Genomic DNA, 23,563 nt, shown 5'->3' on the forward strand with positions numbered 1-23,563 from the left:
TCTGTAGAGAATATAATCTGATGCTCAGGACAGTGGACCCAGTAACAACAAGACTGGAATGAGACATAAGATGTGGTTGGTTCAGGGTGGGACTAGTCACACAGAGCTAGCCTAGGCCCTGCAGAAAGTGACTGACATAAATTAGCCAGGGGTTCTCTAAAGCAAAGATTTCATATTTTAGATCTAGAGGATAAAGTTGTCCTGAATAACATTACCTGCTAAGACATTACAAATTCAGTGAATATTTTGGAGGTAAGTTTTTATGTGATGGCTCTGTGTCTGTTGGATTTTTGAGAATCCATTTGTGTTTTCATAGAGTATGGAATTTGACATCCCCATGCTAAAGGATTTCCCTTTTGGTTCAACAAATGTCTCAGAGTTCAGTCAAAAGATGGAAACCAAAAAAAATATTATTTTAACAGAATAAATGTAATATAAAGAATAGTTAGCTAGATATAGTTAACTCAGTAACTAAAAATGTAATAAGAAAACTCTGCCATTTCATGGAGGTAACACCAATGGGAAGCAGCTCTGAGGAGAGGGTGCTGGCCCATGCTGGTGTCTGTCTAGGGGTGGGGGGTGCATAATGATGCTGGTTCTGTAAGGGGTGGAGAAATTGCAGATCTGATTCAGCTTCTGATGCAGGAAGGCAAAGAAGCATTGCTAAAGTGATGCTCTGGGAACAGAAGGTAGACAGAAGCCAAAAAGAAGCATGTCTCTTCTTTCTCCTCTAGTCTTGCAGCCTCATTCTAGCACTTCCTTTGGCAGAGCCTAACATGGAACCAATTGGCAATACAAATATAAATACAACACAGGGTGAATGTGGCATCTTCTCTCATCTTCAGCATAAAAGGAATGATAGACATGTAAACCAGAAAGCACAATAGGTATATGCCATAGCAGAAGACTGTACAGATGTTGGGGGAGTGATAAATGAGAAATGAATCTTCTGGTTGGGTACAGTGGCTCACACCTGTAATCCCAGCACATTGGGAGGCCAGGGTTGGAGAATCATTTGAAGCCAGGAGTTTGAGACCAACCTGGGCAACAAAGTGAGACCCTATATCTACAAAAAAAAGATAATTAAAATTAGCTGGGCTTGGTGGCACATGCCTGTAGTCCTAGCTACTTAGGTGGCTGAGGTGGGAAGATCAGTAAGCCCAAGAGTTTTGAGGCTGCAGTGACCTATACTCATGCCACTGCATTCCAGCCTGGGCTCCAAAATGAGATGCCATCTCTTACAAAAAATAAAAGATTCTTCTTACTTACAGTAGCAGCCAGGAAAGACTTCAAAGAAAACTCTTGAGCTGAGTCTTCAAAGACAACCTTTGTTGGCCAGTCACCAAGGAGAACATTCCAGACAGAAAAGGCAGCCTCAACAAAGATATAGAAGAAGGAAGAAGTGGGGTGTGTTCAGAGAGCATGAAAAAAAAAACTGTGTGTGTGTATATATATATATATATTTATATATATACATATATATATATTTATATATATACACGTTAGACAGAGTCTCACTCTGTTGCCCAGGCTGGAGTACAGTGGTGCAATCTCAGCTCACTGCAACCTCTGCCTCCTGGGTTCAGGCAATTCTCCTGCCTCAGCCTCCTGAATAGCAGGGATTACAGGTGCCTGCCACTGCAGCCGGCTGATTTTTGTAGTTTTTAGTAGAGTCGAGATGAGGTGTCACCATCTTGGCCAGGCTGGTCTTGAACTCCTGACCTCATGATCTACCCACCTTAGCTTCTCAAAGTGCTGGGATTACAGGCGTGAGCCACCGTGCCCGGTCCATTTTAATTGAGCATTTCCTATGTGCCGAATAATATGGTTGGAGATTATTTTCTAATATGGGAGTAAAATTTGCACTGTTAACTATGCTAGTAATACCTTCTGGGCTACAACAACATTGTGACCAGTTTCTAGCTACTTAATGATGAGGTCAGATTTGATAAGTTCTGGAGTTGTTTGAACTTCAGAAAAGGTTGATCTAGTGGCTCAATATTGTCCTCAATGAGTGGATTTTTCTGCCTTTCATCCCAAGACTGTCTTCCCCCATCGTGTCAATGTGGCTCAGCTGTTTCAGGCTTTACATCTACAGAGCAAACCATCCAGGAGAGATACTTTTCTTGTGAATCATTTCAGTAAAGGTCACATAGCCATCTCTAAATCAATGACCATGGCTAGGCACTGGATGTGTTGATCAGCTGAAGCAAATGAGGACCCATCCATAGAGCTTTGGGTGAGAACAGCTTCTTCCCAGGTACATAACATGAGGCATGAGGGCAAGGTGAACACTTAAACAATAATATGGGGCACTACTTGAAAGAGCTGGGGAGAAGGGTTAAAAACATGTAGGTAGGTAACCAACAGACCAAACATCTCTAGTACCCATCGCTATTTCATCATATCCCAGACCCCAGGCCAGGCCTTATCACATTATGCCTGGGTTACTTGAGGATTTTCCAGCTGAATTCACAAATATCTCTTCTCCATTTGATCTGTATTCATTTATTTAGGAATTTCCATGCTTCTCTCCGATACTGTTACCTACTTTTCATCTTTACTTCCTGTATTAGTCTGTTCTCATGCTGCTAAGAAAGACATACCCGAGACTGGGTCATTTATAAAGGAAAGAGGTTTAATGGACTCACAGTTCCACATGACTGGGGAGGCCTCACAATCATGGCAGAAGGCAAAAGAAAAGTGAAGGCATGTCTTACATGGCGGCAGGCAAGAGAGCGCGTGCAGGGGAACTCCCCTTTATAAAATTATCAGATTTCATGAGACTTATTCACTATCATGAGATCAGCATGAAAAAGACTTGCCCCCATAGTGCAACTGCCTTCCACCAGGTCCCTCCCATGACATGAGGGAATTGTGGGAGCTACAGTTAAAGATGAGATTTGGGTGGGGACACAGCCAAATCATGTTACTTCCTTTTCTTTGACATGTCCTGGGATTATATTTGCATTCCAGTCCTCTTTGCAATACAGATCAGACCTTCTCTTCCCTACTAGTAGGATATTCCTCAATCTCCTTTTTCTGTTTTTTTGTTTTTGTTTTTGTTTTTGTTTTTGTTTTTTTTAGCAAGCTTTCCCTGGCCACCTGTTAATTCCACCTTCCCTATGGTACTCCCTAAACACACCCTTCCATTCCTACTCATCCATCAAGATAAAATGCATGCAATGAAATCCCATGTCCACATCCTACAACATAAACAGATGGCACCGACAATAGATGCTCCATATTTTAGAGGTGAATGTAAACTGACTTGTGTTTATGTTTCTAAAATGGACGTGGTGTGTTTCTTCCACTTTATCCCCTTTGCACTTACTCAAAACTTTCTTTCAAAAGTAAGCAAATCAGCAAGAACTCCAATGCTTAAATCTTGAATTTAGGGGCTCAAAAAAGAACCACAAATCTCATAGTAAAACCTAGTCCCATGAGAATCTAATGCAACTTGGGATGTGAAAATTATCTTAGTATTTAAATCACCTCCAAGAGTCGAGATGCTTATCTGATTCTCAAGATTGGAAGTTTCCCATGCTAGGATCCCAGATTCCTTTAGGATTTGATGATCAGATGTAAAAATCTCTGGTGATTTTGGAACATATTTTGGGCATTTTTTTCAAAACCCGTTATTATTATTATCTAGACATGCTCCATCTAGATACTCCTCTGGTTTTGGGTCACCTCAGCCAGTGAATTTTTCCTAAGAACTCTTCTCTGTCATTCCAAAGCAGCTCTCAGAAAAATCTCGTTTAAAAACATAGTTAGAAATGATAGGAGCCATCATAAAGAACAGATGGTTACTTTTTGTGATAAATAAATGATTTAAAAACTTCTATTCACAGCATTAACTAAGGAAACTTGCCCATCCCCTAAGAGTTGCTGACTCCTTTCAGTTGGTTCTTTGCTAAGATTGATATAAGAGATTTGAGTTCTTTCTAAAAAAAAAAAATCTTTGTAAACTCATTAAAACAATGTTGTCAAACAGGGGCTTAATGCATACGTAGCTGGCTAGATGGACAGATGGAAATGCAAAGAAGCAAATAAACTAAAATATTAATAGTAAAATCTAGATGGTATGTTTATGGGTGTTCACGGTCTAATTCTTAAAATTTTCCTGTTTGAAAATTTTCAAAATAAAATGTTGGGGAGGAAAAGAATCTTGAAGAAAAAAGAAATGGACCAGATGAGGGAGAGGTAGTACACTGCCATGCCTTGGAAGAAGCTTACGGACGATAGGGAGAAGTCCATATAAGCATGTCATTACGGGGTAAAGACTGGAGGCTTTAACTGGTTGTAACAGGAGAATAGACACCTAATAGTTCCTGTGAGAAACTATCAGAAGTACAGCCAGTGGAGCATAAATGCTTTCTATCACTGTTCCTCCCCTTACAACCAAAATCTTATTCTCTTAACAGTCTGGCAGGAAGGAAGAGAAAATCTGAACCCTGTGCCAAGCACTTTGCCTGGATTATCTTTTTGCAGGAAGCATGAAAGTAAGTTTTATACTGTATATTTATTTACTTGTTGCATTCACAGCCCTGCTTACCTCTTTTCCATCTATAATAACACTAGTTCTCCTAGGGAGACTCACCCACCATACTGAATGCAGACTTGATGCCCTATCCTACCTGATAAAATGTGTGGACAAATAACCCGAGTGACCAAGGTCAATTAGGCACACTCTCCAGGAAATCCTAATCGTGAATTAGAATTTCTAATGAATGGAAATGAATGGAAAATTGTGGATTTGACAACAGAGAGAGCTCAAAGAATGTTTTCGTTAGTGCCTGCTACCTGGATCCTTTGGAACTCTCTGGATTCCTGTAATTTTGATTGGGCAGTATTGCCTCTGTTACAAACAAAGAACTTTTAATTGACAGAGGGAATGTAGCTCCCATCTTAGAAATCAAGAAACCTAAGCTTAGAGGAATTAAATGTCTTGGCTCATGTCAACATCTGATATTTGTACCTGAGTCTCTCCAGACTTCAAAACCTATTTATGATCCTGATGCTACTATGCTTCCTCTAACTCTATAGACTGGGTTCAGTTCGGCACTAATTGGCTGGATGAGTTTGGGTAAGCTGCATGCCAATTTTAATTTTTTTGATCTGTAAAATGGAGTAAAAATAGTCATCTATCTCACAGAGTTATGGTGAGGATAAAATAAGCTAATTTATGGTTGGTGTTTGGGCATGTGTCTGGCACATAAGTGCTGAATAAATGTCCGCTGTGATGATGATGATGATGATGATATCAGTCAGGGTTCTGGCAAAAAAAAAAAAAAGAGGTGTTTGAGGAGAGTTTAATGCAAGGCTCATTAGAAAAGCGAGGGCAGGGTGAAGGAGATGAACAAGGGATGGGTGAAGGACCCCACGACTACAGAGAGCAGCAAGCTGTGGAAAGGGCTGCCCAACAAGGCTGGCATCTGTAGCTGTGTTTCTAAATGAGTGGCTGTGGCAGACACAGTCAACAGTGATTCAGCAAGGTGGGAGCCAGGTGGATAAATACCCTGTTTGTGCCCTCTCAGTTCACCCTCTATTTTCCTGCCAGTGCCTTGAATTGGCCAAACCTAACCATAAGCTAAAGACAAAGAAGTCTGGCTGATGCAGTCCATACAGGTCAATGTCTAAGGACAAAAGCAGGCTGCAGAAAGGTAGATATTCAACCTGGAGACACACTTCCCCACAGCATCCTCTTATCTGAGTGAAAAACGTGTGTCCCCAACACAGGTCATCTCCAGCCCATGCTCTCCAGCTCCTCTGCTGGATGGGGTTCTTTATTTGCAGGAAAGTTTTGAGACAATTTGGGAGTTCAAAGTTCTTAGTCTTGCCTGTGTTCCCCTAAATATTCCCATCCTATGTCTCAAGTTTCTACTCTTTGCTTCATAACAAAACAAACATTGATGCAGTTCTCAGATGCTGGACTGGTCCTCACTCAGATTTGTTTCAAGATCGTTGGTAAGCAGCTCTTTTAAAGATGCCATTAAGGTTTTTTTTTCTTTTCTTTTTTGCTTTTTTTTTTTTTGAGACAGAGTCTCACTCTGTCACCCAAGCTGGACTGCAATGGCGCGATCTCAGCTCACTGCAACCTCTATCTCCTGGTTCAAGCAATTCCCCTGCCTCAGCCTCCCAAGTAACTGGGATTACAGGTGCGTGCTACCAGGCCTGGCTAATTTTTTTGTATTTTAGTAGAGACAGAGTTTTATCATGTTGGCTAGACTGGACTTCAACTCCTGACTTCAGGCAATCCGCCCACCTCGGCCTCCCAGAGTGCTGGCATTACAAGTGCAAACCACCGCACCCAGCCAGTTTTCTAATATTATTCTTGTGCCCTGAATGGACCTACAAAACTGTTAGATTTTCCTTTCATCTGTGTACATTATCTAGGACTCACAGAAACACCACAATCTTGATAATTACCATTGTCACCCTAGCAACTAAGGACCCTCGCTAATTGATCTTTCCACAGCTTGCCCTCTTCTTACATTGCATCCTAATCTCTGTTACTAGGAATGACTTGAATAACATACCATGGATTATCCATATCCCATTTTCTTATGTCAAGAAGCCTCCATGTTCTCATCAAATATGTTAGCAACTCGTATCAATTTTCTATTGCTGCTGTAACAAATTACTACAAATTTACTGGATTAAAACAACTCACATTTATTTTCCTTCAGCTGTACAGGTCAAAAGTCTGGATACAGGTCCCCCGTGCTAAAATCGAGGTGTCAAAAAGACTACATTCTTTCTAGAGACCGTAGGGGATAATCTGCTTTGTTGACTTTCCCGTCTTTAGAGGCTCCTGCATTCTGTGGCTCATGGCCTTCCATCTTCAAAGCCACTAATGGCCGTTCAGTCTTTCCTACATCATGTCTCTCTGGCACTGACTCTCCTGCCTCCCTCTTCCGCTTTTAAGGACTCTTTTGATTGCATTGGGTAATCCAAACCTGGTTAACTAAGATAATCTCTATCTTTAGGTCAGCTGATTAGAAACCTTAATGCTATCTGCAAACTTTCTTCCCCTTTGCCATGTGACATAATCTATCGACAGGCTCCAGGGATTAGGACACAGGCATCTTCAGAAGGCCATTATTCTGCCTACCACATAATATGATCCCAATACCATTTTAGGGTTCTGTTTCCTGAGGCCATTTGTAAAGATATTATTCTATTAGTCTGGGTTCTATCAGGAAACAAATGACACACTCAAAAGGGATGATTGGAGAACATTTGGCGAAGAGACAATTGCAAAGATGTGGGCAGGGGAAAGGAAATCAACAAGGGATAATAAAGCACCTGAAGGACATTGACAGCAGGAAGGATCAGGGATTGGGGAAGCAGTTAACAGGGCCAGGTGATGGCTGTGGCCTTAGGTGGAGGAACACAGCCAGTGCCAAGCCATAGCCCAGCAGGGAAGTGACCAGGGGAATAGATACCCGAATCTCTCTCCTCCTACCCTTTAACCTCCTTCCAGTGCTGCCAATTGGCCAAACCTGTACAAGGCAGAAGGCAAAGGAGCAGAGCTGATGTAGCCAAAGAAAGTCAGCATCCTAGGGCATGAAGCAGGTGGAGAAGGGTGAAAAATAGATCTAGGGAGCTGATAGACTATAGCCTGCATATTCTTTAACTAAATAATTTCTACTAAAAGGTAAATGGGACCTACCACCCAGCATGGCATTTGTATTTTAAAATAGCCAGCCTAACCGAAATTAATCTACAAGTAGAAGTTATGGGGAAGTATTTTTGAGCTGCAAAGCCTAAAGCAAGTCCTACCTATTAATATTAAGTTACACTATAGAATGTGTACATCAACAACTAATAAAAACAAAGAGGTACCACATGTACACAGAAATACAGGATGTAAGTTATCCTTTTAACAAGGGAGAAATCACATGGATTTATTCCTTCACTACCATGAACTAAAAGTAATTGTATTCCATCACAGTGGTGATAGCACTGACTCAAAGGGTGTAGCCATGAAGAAACCATCATTTTTCCATTATTTGACCAGGACTTTATAAATAAACATAGTGGTCGTCATCACATTTAGGATAAAATGCTAGTCTGGCAGTGCATGTAGGTTATATGAACACTTCTTCATCTTGCCAGTAACGTTACTCAGACACATCATACCATATTTTCCAATAACTACATTGCAGGTATAGGTCCAAAAGCAAGGGAGCTGATATGCATGTTTCTGTCACTCATGTTCTATGTGCATAAAAAAAAAATAACAAACCAACCAAACAAAACCCACCAGCTTGGCCAAGTACGCACTCAGGGAAAGGAGTTTCCTTCACGGTGGAGAATTTTCCAGGGAGAGACAGACACAGCTGTAGAGGAAAGAGCATTTCAGTAAACAAGAGAGTCTTCCAGGGAAAATTGTGTGCGGAAGAAATTCTTTTTCCTTCCTCAAACCACAGAGGTCTATAAATTCCTAGCTCCAAAGTGTCTGGAAGGGTAGGATGTTACAGAGAGCACTTGCTCTCTTAGTCCAGGTGAAGTTCAGGGAAGAATTACCCTTCCCAAGACTTCCACATGGCATATACATTTGGAACAATTTCAGTGGGAAAGAAATAGTGTATTTAGACATGCAGTGACTGAGGTCAAACTAAACTCCTGCGTTGTAGTTTTTTAAAAAATGTTAAGAGTAATACATGCTTATTATTCTAAAACATCTAAGCAGTACAGAACCATATAAAGTGAAAACCAAAAGTTTTCTCCTTCTCCTCTTTCTCTCCCTATTCCTTCTCTTCCTCTCTCTCCCTTTCCTCTCTCTGGCTATCTCTCTCTTTTATTCTCTCTCTTTATATCTGTCTCCAGTTACTTACAGACACAGGAATATGGTTATAGATACTCCTCTAAAACTGATCTGCTTTTAAGACATGCTCATAAAAGTGGAGGGGAATACCAGATTTACCATGGCATGGGATACAATATGAGAATTTCTATGTATTTTAACTAATCCTATTTAATAGGTACTTGGGAGTATGTTATGTGAATTAGACAGTACTATACCATATGCATAAAAATCACATATGTAAAAATATCCACATATTGAAGGTGCATGGATGAAACATTTTTCTGACCAAAGTGCATGATTTAAAAATTTGGAGACCATTGCTGTAAGAGACTGAAATGTAAACATTTCAAAGCACATTAAGAGTATCCATCAGCTAATGTGTCAGCTAATAAAAGGAATATTTATAAGATGCTTGCAGTGTTCCAGCTGTTCTCCTTGCATTATGTCTTATTTACTATGCACAACGGCCCTATCAGGAAGGTACTATTATTTCCCCAACTTCTCAAAGAGAGAAACTGAAGCTCAAGAGTTTAGTAGATTGCCCAAAGCCACAGAGCTGGAAAATGGTCCTCCCAGGAAACAAACCCAGGTCTTTCTATCTAAAAATACGGTGCTCCTCAAACTACTCCATATTACCTCTTATCAGTCTGGTTTCCAGAAGTGACTCTACCATAGACTAAGGTAGAATTGAAAAGCAGCAACAGGAAGACAGAAGATGGGAAGCCCCTAGTTGATAAAAGAATAGGGTCAGAGTCCAAAAAAAAAAAAAAACATACTATCCCAGGCACACCTGCCCTACTGACGGGCAGGTAGCAGTTAATACCATGGTTTGTGCTGCAATTCTGCTGCAATTTGTAATGTAATTTCCATCCAAATATAATCCCTCTGTGTGGTAGATTATATTTTCCAAAGACATTGGCACAATACATTTCATCCTGCATGTACTTCCTACAAGATATTGAAATTGCTTCCATAAAAATGTATAGTCCATCTTTTTCTCCCATTATAAAAAACCATGCAGCCATAAAAAAGAATGAGTTCATGTCCTTTGCAGGGACATGGATGAAGCTGGAAACCATCATGCTCAGCAAACTAACACAGGAACAGAAAACCAAACACTGCATGTTCTCACTCATAAGTGGGAGTTGAACAATGAGAACACATGGACACAGGGAGGGGAACATCACACACCAGGCCCTGTCGGGGAGGCATGGGGCAAGGGGAGGGAGAGCATTAGGACAAACACCTAATGCATACAGGGCTAAAAACCTAGATGATGGGTTGACAGGTGCAGCAAGACACCATGACACATGTATACCTATGTAACAAACCTGCATGTTCTGCACATGTATCCCAAAACTTAAAGTAAAAAAAAAAAAAAAAAAAACTTTTAAAATTAATCAATGAGTCCAGTCAAGTTGCAGGATACAACATCAACATACAAAAATCAGTTTCATTTATTTACACTAATAACAACCTATCTGAAAAAGTGATCAAGGAGACAATCTCACAGTAAAATCAAAAAGAATAAAATACTTACAAATAAATTTAACCAAAGAAGTGAAAGATCTGTACACTGAAAACTATAAAACATTGATAAAAGAATTGAAGATGATGCAAATAAATGGGAAAATCCGTGTTCATGGATTGGAAGAATTAATATTGTTAAAATGTGCATTCTACCCAAAGCAGTGTACAGATTCAGAGTGACTACGAGAGATAATGGATATGCTAACTTGCTGGCTGCAGTAATCATTTTACTATGGATATGCGTATAAAGTATCACGTTGTACAACTTAAGTGTACACAAGTAAACACACACACACAGGTGTTCATTTTCTCACCCCTCTTGAATCTGGAGGGCCTGTGACTATGGTGAAAATGATGCTAACTGCCAAAGTAGATCATAAAAAGTGATACACTTTCCACCTGGACCTCATAAAGTTCATTTCTGTTATGCAGACGCCATGCTGTGAGGAAACCCAGATCACATTAAGAGGCCACAAGTAAGTGTTCCAACCGACAGACCATGCTAAGGCCTCAGCTGACAGCCAGCATCAACTGCCAGACGAATGAAGACGACTCTCACCCAGCCATCATCTGACAGCAGCTATGTAAGAGACTTTGGGCAAGAGCTGCCTGGCTGAGCACAGTCCATCCCCAACACATGAGAGACCATAACGGTAATTGTTGTCCTGAGCCACTAGGTTTTGGGGTGATTGATGGCACAGCAATAGATAAGGAGAACACTGTTGTGCCCCCTGTGGCCATGTAAGGACAATAAATCACCAGAAATAAAAAAGCCCTCCTAATGGCTGGTCCTGAATACACCCACACTTTTCCTTCAGGTTTTCCCCTTTGGGTGGCTATTTGGTCATGTGGATTCAGCTTCTGCTGAAGCCTGGGAGACCCTTTATCCCGTAGCTTCCTTCTCTCTTTCTCTTTCTTTTCTATCCTCTGTCCTCCCTACTCAGTGGAACATATTCCTTGCTACATCTGGGAAGGTCCCGGTAGATCCACACACGTGAGTGTTCTACCTGGAAGATGTGGTGGAATTAAGCTGAGGCCTTTGGTATTTTTCAAGTAGTCTCTAGAAGACAAATAAACTTCTCTTATTTAACATAAATTGCCTCTCATCCCTTAATATAGAAGATCTCTCTTCTTTTCCACCAGACATGAGGAAAAAACCCTTCTGGTCACAAATTTAGTAACTGTTAGTAAACATATATAACCTGTCTCTTGTTTAGGGTCTATTCTTTTCCCCAGAATAACTCCTCCTGCTAGTGTCTCAGACTGACCTTAGACATTGCCTCCTAAAGAAAAGCTTCCTGACTCACTCCCCCACCACTGAGTCTGTGGCTGTGGCTGCAGCTGTGGTAGGTTTCCAGCCTAGGTTCCACCAACATCCTAAAAACCTTCTACTTTAATTATATTGCAGTTGCCTATTGCTGTCTCTGTCCCTCGTTGGACTGTAAGCCCTTTGAGGGCAGGGATGTGTTTCAGTTATTAATTATTGTATTATCTAGTACCAGGCAGTCCCTGATACTAAGACTTTTCCAATAAAAGAATAAATTTTAGAAATCTCCATGTCATTCCCTCTTCTTCAGATCAAGTGAATACCTGTACCATTTTTAAGGACCTCTGAAAGGCATCCTAGTAGTTTGCTTGGCATGTGCTTCTGATACTGTGAATCATAATTGCAGAATTCAACCAGTAGAAAGTTCACCAAAACAAAAATACCCACCATAGAGTGATGGGTGTCTTATCACTTTTCAAAGCACTGCTTCCCATTTTTTGAACATCTCAGATTCCTAGAAAGGCCTTTCACATATTCAGAATTGGTCTATCTTATTGCCATTTCCCTGTTGGCCCCAGTACTATTGGTATTTGGAACAACCTAGATTTAATCTTAGTCTTTTTATTCTAATCTGTAAAATATTCCCTTCATTAAAATGAAAATTCTCTGACAAAAGGATAATGCATTAAGTTGGTCAATATTTGGCTCAAAATTGCTGATCAAGGCAGGCGTATTTTAAAGAGAAATTAGGGTGGTGTGTGGAAGAAGGGTTAATTTGAAGTATAGGGTGGATGGAGAGGGAGCCTCAATGGTCAGAAAAGCAGGTGCCTCTGAACATCTGGGATTCTCTGATGGGATAAGGAGTCTCAGGAGAAGAATATGGTTGAACACGAAACCCAGGCTTTCTCTATTTAACCACTCTGCTAATGGACTGCCCAGGCTGTGGGAGGTTGACCAGCAGCCCCACCTGTTTTGAGAAGCCTACCACTCAGGCTCTGTGACTGAGCCTGGAGCACACATAGAAGGGTCCGTGAAATAAGGCTCTGGGCACAGCCGGCCTCCTGGTGTTTTGGGGAATTCCAACCATTTTGGAGCAGGGGCTGTAAGTATTGTGTTATCTGGAGGTATTTCAGATAAATATCCAAGATTAGTGTCTGTTCAGGAGCAGGTAGAAACAGGGAGAAGTCCTAGTTGTCTTGCTCACCCTGGGATTCCCAACCCTAGCTCAGCATTTAGAAAGAAACCCAGTTCCGGGCATCCTGAGCATCGAATGTGCTCTAGCTCTAGGGAGTCAATCCAATCCTGAGTGCAGGAAAATCTTACCTAGGACAATTTCAAAAGTTTATAATTGATATCACTTGGGTGGCTTTGAGAAACAGTTTGGTAAGAGATAAAGTCTTTTTTGGAATATCTGATTCAAAAGCGAAAGCCGCACATTTCTGTGGTTTGTGTATTTGGTTTTGTGGAGGTCTTTCTCCTCCCCCAGGCCATGTGAAGACTTGAAAAGAGGAGAAAATATCTAGACTAAGAATCGATTCTAAACTACTCATTGATTTACTAAGGAGAAATGTGAGTGATTTAAGTCCCTGGGGTTGGAAGGTTCTCCATCCCCCACCTCCCATCGGTGCTGGTAAATTTCCCAGAGAATGAGGAACAGCTGCTTCCCAAGTCAGGGTCCTCTGGCAACTGCCCTTGAAAAGGGCTCAGTCATCAGCTATGGAATCAGCTGTTTGTTTCCTTCCCCCAACATAGGAAGACACTCGAAAATAGAGAAATTGAAATATCCTTTGTCTAAGGACAAGAGGAGGAAAATAAATGCGATTCTTTGTTTCTTTTTAAGTCTTTTTTTATTTTATTTTGGAGATAGAGTTTCGTTCTTGTTAGCCAGGCTGGCACTCCATGGTAATTTTCTTCTTACCTTGCTGTCTTCTCTTTCGCTTACATATTTCTCACCACATTTTTCTTAAAAGTAGTGTTTGCCTGGCATCTAAATTTGGCTTGCTTTCCATTGGAAAACCTCACCTTAAGTGTCTGGTCCATTCCTGTAGCTTCAGTTACCAAATGTGTGCCTATGACTCCCGATGCTGCATTCTCTCCCTGATGGTGTCTCTCCAGCTCAAGACCTAGTGACCTCCTGGCGTTTTCATGTGAATGGTCCAGAGATTCCTCTAATTTGTATCTCATACCGAACTCTCCACTTTCTCATTTCTTTTCTCAACCAGCTCTATCTCCTACCTTCCCACCACCATGCAAGGATTTGCCCAAAACAGAAACCTGGACCTCTCCCCCATCATCCATGTCAAGTTAGTAATCAATTTTTGTCAGTTCCTACTTAATCCTTTCACTTTTTCCTATCTGCTCTGTCACTTCCTTAGTTCAAGCCACTGTCATCTCCCATCTCCTGATGGATTGCTCTGCCCTCTGTTTAACCCCCACCAGTTCATCCATTATCCACGGTGCAAGCTACGTGACCTTTCTTTAGGTAAAACTTGGCTGTGTTACTCCCAAACCTTCAAAGGCCTGTAAGGGTAATATCGATATACCTTGGAATGGCCTGCAAGGCCCTTCAAGATATAAGGGTTCTGCCAGTTTCTCCTGCCCCATCTTTCACCATTCCTCTCTCATGCCACAATTGTGTTGAACTGCCTTCCACAGGGCCACAGCTCTCTCTGGCCTCTGGACCTTTCTAAATGCTCTATTTAAAATTCAGACTACTTTTCTACACCATTAACTTGCCTATTTTTCAAGGCTTGTAACAGAGCACACCTTCTTCAAGTTAGATTCTTGCAGGTATTGAAATCTGGGCTAAGACATATTGTGTGCTTTACTGAATCTCCCATAACACTCTTTTCTTTTGTTGAGGTGGAGTCTGACTCTGTCACCCAGGCTGGAGTTTAGTGGCATGGTCTCAGCTCACTGCAACCTCCGCCTTCCAGGTTCAAGCAATTCTCCTGCCTCAGCCTTCCAAGTAGCTGGGATTACAGGCACCTGCCACCAGGCCGGGCTAATTTTTGTATTTTTAGTAGAAACAGGGTTTCACCGTGTTGGCTAGGCTGGTCATGAATTCCTGACCTCAGACAATACTCCTGCCTTGGCCTCCCAAAGTGCTGGGATTACAGGCATGAGCCACCACACCCTACCTGTTCCTTTTTAAGTCTTGCTTTCTCCTCCAATGCTGGACATTGAATAAGTACTCCACAAAAACCACGTTTCATAAAATCTTGATACTAGTTTAACAGACTATTGTAATGAAGAAAGAAAAATCCATAGGCTACTTCTGGGCAACATAGATTCTAGTTATCCTTATGTAATGGAATCAGCTCTAAGTCCGTGTTAACTTGACTAGGATTTCAGAAGTGGGTTATTATTCCATGAAGATCACACACACACACACACACACACACACATGCATGCATACATACCACATCACACACATGCACGTGTACATACCACATCACACACACATGCACGCATACATACATACCACATCACACACATGCACACATACATACACATCACATCACACACACATGCATGCATACATACACATCACATATCACTCACACACACACACACACACACACACACACTTAGCAGTACAGATGCACCTCTTCATTTCCTCTAATATTCCTAGATATTTAGTGCCGTTCAGTCTAGCATTAAAGCTCTTTAGTGCTGTTGAGAATCAATTCCTGACAGAGAAAGGTCAATTTTCTGAATGAGAAAAGAAAGGGCCATATCAGGCTGAGAGTAGAAAAGAATATCTTCCCATGAGCCTATTCCTAAGGATAGGGTAAGGCTACCCTTTAGTGCTTAATCAAAGAGCAGTGAATGCCAAATAAAGGGAGAATATCTGTTCAAGAAAAGCCAAGATGTTGTAGAGCATACAAAATAGTGGCAAATCACTGAACAGTTCACACATGGGTCGATCATCTAGGAATATTAGAGAAATGAAAAGCGGAGCATCTCCACTGGCGTGTGTGGGGGGTGGGGTGGGGGCGGGGAGGAGAATGTGGTGTGTGTGTATGCATGCACCTGTGTGTATAGCTTTCAGAGTGGCATATTTTCCCTTCTCTTTGCTGATCTTTTTTCTTCTTTCTCTGAATTCTTGGGAATATATATAATACAGGGGCAAGCTCTTTAATACTTTTGCCACAGAGACAGTGAATCCTGCCTGACTCCAAAGGAAGGATGGGTGTTGCCTTCTTTCTTTCCTCTCTTTTGTTTTTCTTTTGTGACCATAGAGTAATGTCTTGTTTGTTCTGAGTTTTATTTTCTCCAGTTAGATTGTCAAAAACATTCAGGTTCAGTCTTTTAACTCCACCCATTTTTAGTGATATATCTCTGACCCACACTCTTATTAGAGGAATTAGGCTAGCCATTAATAATTCCTCATCTGCTAACTCTTTAAAGAAACTAGAAAGAGGAGGATGCATAATTCATATTTATTTCTGTATCATATGAAAGAATCCTAATTCTGGGTACGTCAAGTATTTAGTACTTATTGACTTATTAACAGAAATGCTTTGGGTAAAACATGAACCGAGAGATAAAAACATGTCATCAGAAACTTCTCTTTCCACTTCTCAATTTCTCTTATACACTTTGTTTTATTTTATATGCAGTCTGTACTAATCAGGGTTTGTGGTTTCAAAACTCAGAAGCTAAATCTGGCTAAGCAAAACAGAAAGGGTTTTGATGAGAAGAATCCTGAGTAGTATACAGAATAGAAGGGAAAGGCAGAGAAGCAGTCTTGGAAAGAAAGCAGCAAGTAAAGGAGACTGAGAAACAGGGTGCACAGGCAAGAGCAGCTACAGGAAGAGACTCCATCGCCATGAGATCCATGCCTGCCAGGCGTTTGGCGCACAGCCGCTGGACTCAACTCTGCTGTTGCCAGAGTGTGTGACTTCTCACAGTCCCTGAACTTTTGCATCACTCTCTCCAGGTCCATGTCATAAAATATATTATAACTCTACACTCAGGAACTAGGTAAACAACCATGATGAGTATCTGCAGTTACTACTGAGATGCATCTGTCTGAGGCTCACTTTTTACTTTATCCCCCATGAGCCTCACTCTGACCAGTGGAGGCAGTGGCATTCTGGGTCCTTAGGAATAAATGTTCAGAGCCAGGTTCCAAAAATCCCTCCTCCCCAAGAAGTATTGTTCGGTTGCCCTGGTATACATTCATGAACGTCTTCGGGGACTGCTTGGAGATAGTCACAGAGGCACTTCAATAAAGGTTTCTAGATTGCCTGTCATTCAGAGTGCTCTGGGATTGGTGAATTGATTCATATCTGGGAAATGGGAGAGTCATCTTTGTTCAAGTAACGGCTTTTTTCAATAGAACTGGAAGGTTTTACTCAAACAGATCAAACTGAGATTTAGTTGCTGTCCACGAATTTCAGTTTAGGGACCTTGTGATCAATTAACCACTATGGTTCAAAATCTTCAATTATTCCCCCTAGACCTGCTGCCTATATGGTAGCCACATTCACTTTGTCTCTGCTGGTTAAATGCTGTTATTTGATTTTATGCTATCCCAGGATCCTGTTATTATGGAACCCAAGACAATTTTGGCATTCCTCACCCCACCACTGGCTACCCCTAGGTTGTAGAGTGCAGCCACTAGAGTGCTGTTCAAAGATGTCAGCAGTGCAACCCTCACCAACGTATTGGGTGGGTTTGGTGATACCTGGACCCTCTTGGGGAATATCACTAAAGGGTAGGTGTATAGGTTCCCAGTCTGAATCTACCCCAGCATTCCCAGTCCTTTAAATCTTTGTGTTTTGTCTTACACATGATTCAAAAAAAGCTTTGGCATGTACATTTCATTTTGTTTATGCTGTCATCTCCTAAGGCAATAACCTTGCCTGTATAGTGGGGGCCATATGGGCATTTCAAACTTTAGTAAAGACGGAAATGCCAAATTTTTTTTTTTTTTTTTTTTTTTTTTTGAGATAGGGTCTGGCTCTGTTACCCAGGCTGGAGTACAGTGGTGGGATTATATTATAACTCACTGCAGCCTCTACTTCGTGGGTACAAGTGATCCTCCCACCTCAGCCTCCCACGTAGCTGGAACTACAGGCATGTGCTATCATGCCTGGCTGATTTTTGTATTTTTTATAGAGACAGAGTTTCATCATGTTGCCCAGTCTGGCCTCGACCTCCTAGGTTCAAACAATCTGCCCACCTAGGCCTCCCAAAGTGTTGGGATTACAGGTGTGAACCGCTACACCCAGTCCCACAACTTCTTTTTAAGTTAAAATTAAATGAGGAGTTGCATGTCTTACTTTTGCTCATATCTTAAACTTTTTCACATAGTTATTCATATATGGCTGCAAAGAGACCAGGAAATGTGGTTCGTATCTGTGTGGCCACATATTTCAGAAGAAGGACCAAAAAGATTTTGAATAACAACTACCGGTCTGCCAAACAAACTTAACCAAGAAGGAGTTTATAGAAGGACATAGAATAGTTTACAGGATTATTAGAAAGCTTCAGAGGTAGGAATATAAAACAGGCAAAACCAATAAAGGTTTCTACGTAGCTGGGAATACAACCAAGCTCATGCCCCAGAAATGGTCCAGTTAAGATGCTACTGCAGATGGATACTTGTTTCAAATATGTCTGGAAGTGCCATAACTGAACATTTCCTGCTGTCATTGGATTTTTCACTCCAGCATTTTTGTGTTTAATCACTACTTTTGCAGCTTTATATCACAACCTTAATATCTGAAATAGTTAAGGTTGTGATATAAAGCTGCAAAAGTAGTGATTAAACACAAAAATGCTGGAGTGAAAAATCCAATGACAGCAGGAAGAGTCACATTGATGAGACTCAGTCTGATTGACTGAGTCACAGCTTTCAGAGGTAGGGAGAAAGAGTGTTTGATCTCTTTATTATTAGAGTGAGTGTCAGGATCCTGCCTCTTGCTAAGGGATACACAATAGAGATCTCAAATTGGAAGAGGGTTTGGATGTTGAGTAGCTTAAGAAAGACAAGCCCCTACTTTATAGACTCTTGTCTTTTTAGTGAAGGCTATAGTATAGTATAAACATAGCTTTTTTTTTTTTTTTTTTTTGAGATGGAATCTCGCTCTGTCACTCAGGCTGGAGTGCAGTGGCACCATCTCAGCTCACTGCAACCTCCGCCTTCTGGGTTCAAGTGATTCTACTGCCTCAGCCTCCCAAGTAGTGGATATTATAGGCATGTGCCACCAAACGCAGTAAATTTTTATATTTTTAGTAGAGATAGGGTTTCACCACATTGGCCAAGCTGGTCTCGAACTCGAGACCTCAGGTGATCCACCCACCTCTGCCTCCCAAAGTGCTGGGGTTACAGACACGAGCTACCATGCCCAGCCAAACTTTTATATGCACTGGAAACCAAAAAAAAAAAAAAAAAGTGTGGCTTGCAATATTCACTTTATTGTGATGATCTGGAACCAAAACTGCAGTATCTACGAGGTATGCCTACAACATATGTTGCTTGCTGTTTTCTCCTTATTAAATAGCAGACTTCAGCCTAGTCATATTCACTCACATGAAATCCACCCAACTACACATTTTCTGCTGCCACTGAATCTTTAATCCCTTAATAGAATGCCTCGGTTACTGCATCTATTCACTGGGCATTATATATTACTGTTACTACACTATATGTTGGAATATATATTATTTAAAATTGCAAATAAGATTCTACCCTTAAAATATTCATATATTATAAGTGAGTATGAAAGTGCTATAAAAACAACATGTTGTGTTTATAATTTGCCATTTTGTTTCTTGCCTAATTATTTAAAAAATTAAAACTTCGATATTTTGGATGTGATGTAAAATTTCATCTTATTTATAAAAAGTGTGCTGAGAATTTTATCCGATATAGACAAATTTAAGATAATCCATGTGGCATCAAAATAGCTTTAAATTACTTAGCAGCTATGATTGTTTGGAATTAGTTCTTCCCTTCCCAAGAATTGCTTTCCCTGTGGGTGAAAGCAGACTCTGGCTGAGGTTTTGTAATGCTATAATGATAGGAAAATGCTAGAAAAAGACAGAGGAGATTAGTGCCAGTGTGCAAACAGTAGAGACGCTAAACCTGTGAGGTTAATTTTAGTCCGTTCTATTAAAAAGAAAAAAATTTTAAGTATGAGCCTATAGGGATAAAACAAGATGGTATAAGCAGAGCAGAATAGTACATTTGATAAAGTGTATGCTGAGATAAAGATCTTTTATATTGAGTAATTCAGAGCAGAAGAATGGTGATTAAACCCAAATCATAAGACTTAACCGTAGACTGGAGGGCCTTTCTCAGGACAGGATTTGTAACCAGCAGACAGGCTTTAAATCCTAGTTTCATTGCTTACTGCCTATATGAATTCTACAAATCTTAGTTTTCATGCTTGAAAAATGGCTGTAGTAGTCCTTGCCTCTTAGGATTCTTGTAGAAATAAGATGCAAGTTGCCTAACATGGTTCATGGCACATGGACACCCAGTAAACATTTACCGATCCCTTGACAGCAGAATAAAAGAAAAGGGTCATTACTCTAATCTTGGTACAGGATGTGGCAAAGGATTTTTGCTCTGGCTTCTGAAAACTTGTCTAAGTCAAGGCTTACAGAAAGGATGTCTGGCATTGGGCTAGTTATTGCTTCAAGTGACATGAATGCCCCAAAGGGAAGCTTATCATCTAGATTCTCCTGGATGCAACCATTTATGCTGTAGAAAGAGGCCAGGAGCAAAGTAAGCTGCTTCTGAATAAGAGAAAAACTGTCCTTGTGTGCCATGATGGTAATGTTAACAAAGGCAGTCATTTTCCTAACCAAATTGATTATTTACCCAAAAGTGAGATAAAAACAATATTTTTTTCTGGAACCCCATAAACCCTGAAGAGAAGGCTAGGAAAAGGAACAAGCTCGAGAAACTGGACAATGTTCAGATCAGTAGCTTTGGAATACTCTCCTCATTCTTATGTCACTGCAGATTTAATGCTCACAATATGCCAGTGTCCACACATTTTTATTTTGAGCATGAAATAATGACAATTTAAAATGATGACCACCACTTTTGCGTTTCCTTAAGAAATGGACCAATTTTCTTATCTATTCTGGCATATGACATAGTGTATGTGTGTGTATGTGTGTGTGAGAGAGAGAGAAAGAAAGGAGGGGTGTGAGAAGAGAATGATCAAATAAATGATTCACACGACGTTCTGACCTCACTAAAGGGACAGAGAATCTAAAAGTTTAAAATTAACTTCTCTAGGATATAGTATAAAATAGTCTGATATCAAGGGATAGGCAAATGTTTATTGAGAGTCTATGTGCCATGCACCATCTTAGGCAGTTGATATGGTATAAAATTGCTATGGCAACCACTATTGCCTTAAGCAACGTAAGATTAAAAGAGTTTCTGTTGTTTTTAACTTTTAATTTTTATCAAAACAATACTCATACTTGGTGAAAATAAAATAATGTGGAAGAACTCAGGAAAACTGATATTTTCCCATTCAGTCCTTGACATACAGTCATTTCTTCTGATTGTTTCCATATTTAATTTTTTGGCTAGTTATTTTAATAAACGTAGTTAATATAATTATAACTCTGTATCCTGATTTTTCATTTATAGTCATTATCAATTAACTCATGAAAAATGAAAATTTATTTCACAATAATCTCTTCCTTCTCATCCTCTTCTCAATATTTCATATTATTTTTAACTTTTCCGTTAGTTTCATAACATTAAATAATATGATTACAATTATTTGTTTCCATCAACTTTCTCTGTATCTTTCCAAGTTGGAAAATGGCTTCATTCATCCTCCACATTTCTCTCCTCTCTCATATTTCATCTTCTGTCAGCTCTACATTATTTTACATTGTCAGATACTTATTAACAATTAGATTATGTCTGAAAATTTCACTATCCTGCTTTACCCATGGATTGACTCTAAATCTGACCCTACATGAATAATCTTCACATTAGTATCACGATGTAAATGTAGTTTACTGCTTGGCCAAGCATTGTATAAGGATTACTTTTGATTTTCTATTGTTTCAAGGTCAGGATTCTTGAGTCACTTAAAAAAAAAAAAGATTTCTAGCATTAAAACCAAATAGATTTTCCTTTTCCCCACTATTTCACTTGCCTAAATAGATACGACATTTTTTGTTTGCTTGTCATTGTACCATATTTTTATGATAGGGTTTTTATTTTTTCTGAAGTCCTTTTTGCCCCTCTGTTATTTGAGAGAAGAGGGTCATTTCAGACTTTTTTGTTTTTTTCTTGAGGTGCAGTCTTCCTGTGTTGCCCAGGCTGATCTCAAACTCCTGGCCTCAAGCAATCCTTCTGCCTCTGCCTTCCAATGTGCTGGGATTACAGGCGTGAGCCACTGCACCCAGCCCAGGTTTTTATTATCTCCTCAATGATGACCAGTTTTGATCATACATGTTACTCCATTCAGACTTCCTTGCTGGTCTCCTCTGCTTCTGGCTTTAGTCTAAACTGAAGTTCTCTAGATCTGGTGCAGATGTCATCCTGAAGATTCTCATCATTGTGTAACCAGTTTGAATTCATGGATTCTTGAATTTCAGGTCTTCCTTTTTCTTTTTTCTTTCAATGACACTGGACATTAGTACCTAAGACAAGCTGCTTGCAACACATTTTCTGAGTGCTTGCATGCTTCAATCTTACATTATTGGCCAGATAGAATTTTCAGTATGAAAATAATTTTCTCCGGGGAGCCTAAAGCACTCCATTTTTTTGTCTTGTTTTGTTTTGTTTTAATAGATGGGGTCTCACCCTGTCGATGAAGCTCAGTGCAGTGGCGTGATCATGGTTCACTGCAGCCTCAACCTCTCGGGTTTGAGGGATCCTCCCAACTCAGCCTCCCTAGTGGCTGCCACTATAGGCATGCACCACCATGCCCAACTAACATATTTTTATTTTTAGTGGAGACATCTTTTGTTTACTAGCATCCACTGTTACTCTTCAGAAGTCTGATGACAGTCTGATTCTTGTTCAAGTGAACTGTCTTATCTCTCTGAAAGTTTCTTTTTAGTGTTTTGTAATTTTATGAGGATGTAGCTAAGTGTAGGCCCTTTTATATACATTGCACTAAACACTCCACCTGGTTTTCAGTTCTAGAAATTTTTCTTGTCTTTTTTTTCTGAAAATTTTACTAATAGATACTGACTTTCATGGATTACTCCTCTAATGTCTTTTTTATTTTGTATATTTCATATTTCTATCTCTTTGATTTATTGTCCTGTATTCTGAGAGACTTCTCTGCTTTAGTTTTCAATCCTTCCATTGAATGTCTAATTTCAGTAATCAGTCTTCTAATTTCTAAGAGCTCTTTCTTCTTCTTTGTCCGATTTTGTAGAACATCTGTGGCAACTATGGAGGTGCACCCTCAGATCTCCCTTCAAGCAGAATCTGCTGGAAAGGATTCAGTTAACTGACAGCGTCCAGATGTGGTAAGTTTGGAATCCCTGCTGCATTGAATCCATGCCCTCGCTCCCTGGGAAGCCCTAGCCAATGACTGAGCATGGTGGAGACTCCAGAGCCTGGTGGTTTCTGTCAATTGAGATACCCCAAAGTGCTGGCTGAGATTTTCTCAGAGCTATACTACAGCCTGAAGTTCTTCCTTTCCAGTCCTCTTTCCTTTCCCTCTCCTTTCATAGCCTGTTAGACCTGCGTCACAGTCTGAAAGCATATTTCTCTGCCCACTCCTGCTGCCTCTCGCCTTTATCTTCCAAAGTCATTGCCCCCAGTACATCTCTTGCACTTCTTGTCTCGGCTTTTGCTTTCTAGACAACTAGAATTGGCAGACCATCCTATCTTGGTTTATGAACATACTCGCTTCCTACATCTCTCTATTTTACTTATTTTTATTATAACACCTAGTACATCTAACAGGGGACATTTCACCTGTTGTAGTGAC

General features: G+C 40.3%; 1 long non-coding RNA gene across 1 annotated transcript; it reads left to right on the plus strand.

The window, feature by feature from the left end:
• The first annotated feature begins 4,424 nt into the window (after positions 1 to 4,424).
• Positions 4,425 to 23,091, plus strand: LOC105711619 (uncharacterized). The gene is made up of 3 exons (XR_001106052.2): positions 4,425 to 4,505; positions 10,781 to 11,001; positions 23,003 to 23,091. It is a non-coding gene; the product is annotated as an uncharacterized LOC105711619 (long non-coding RNA).
• Positions 23,092 to 23,563: the final 472 nt, after the last annotated feature.

The sequence above is a fragment of the Aotus nancymaae genome, unplaced genomic scaffold (assembly GCF_030222135.1).
Source record: "Aotus nancymaae isolate 86718 unplaced genomic scaffold, 86718_ANA_hifiasm-v0.15.2.pri h1tg000108l, whole genome shotgun sequence".
Classification (NCBI taxonomy): Eukaryota; Metazoa; Chordata; class Mammalia; order Primates; family Aotidae; genus Aotus; species Aotus nancymaae.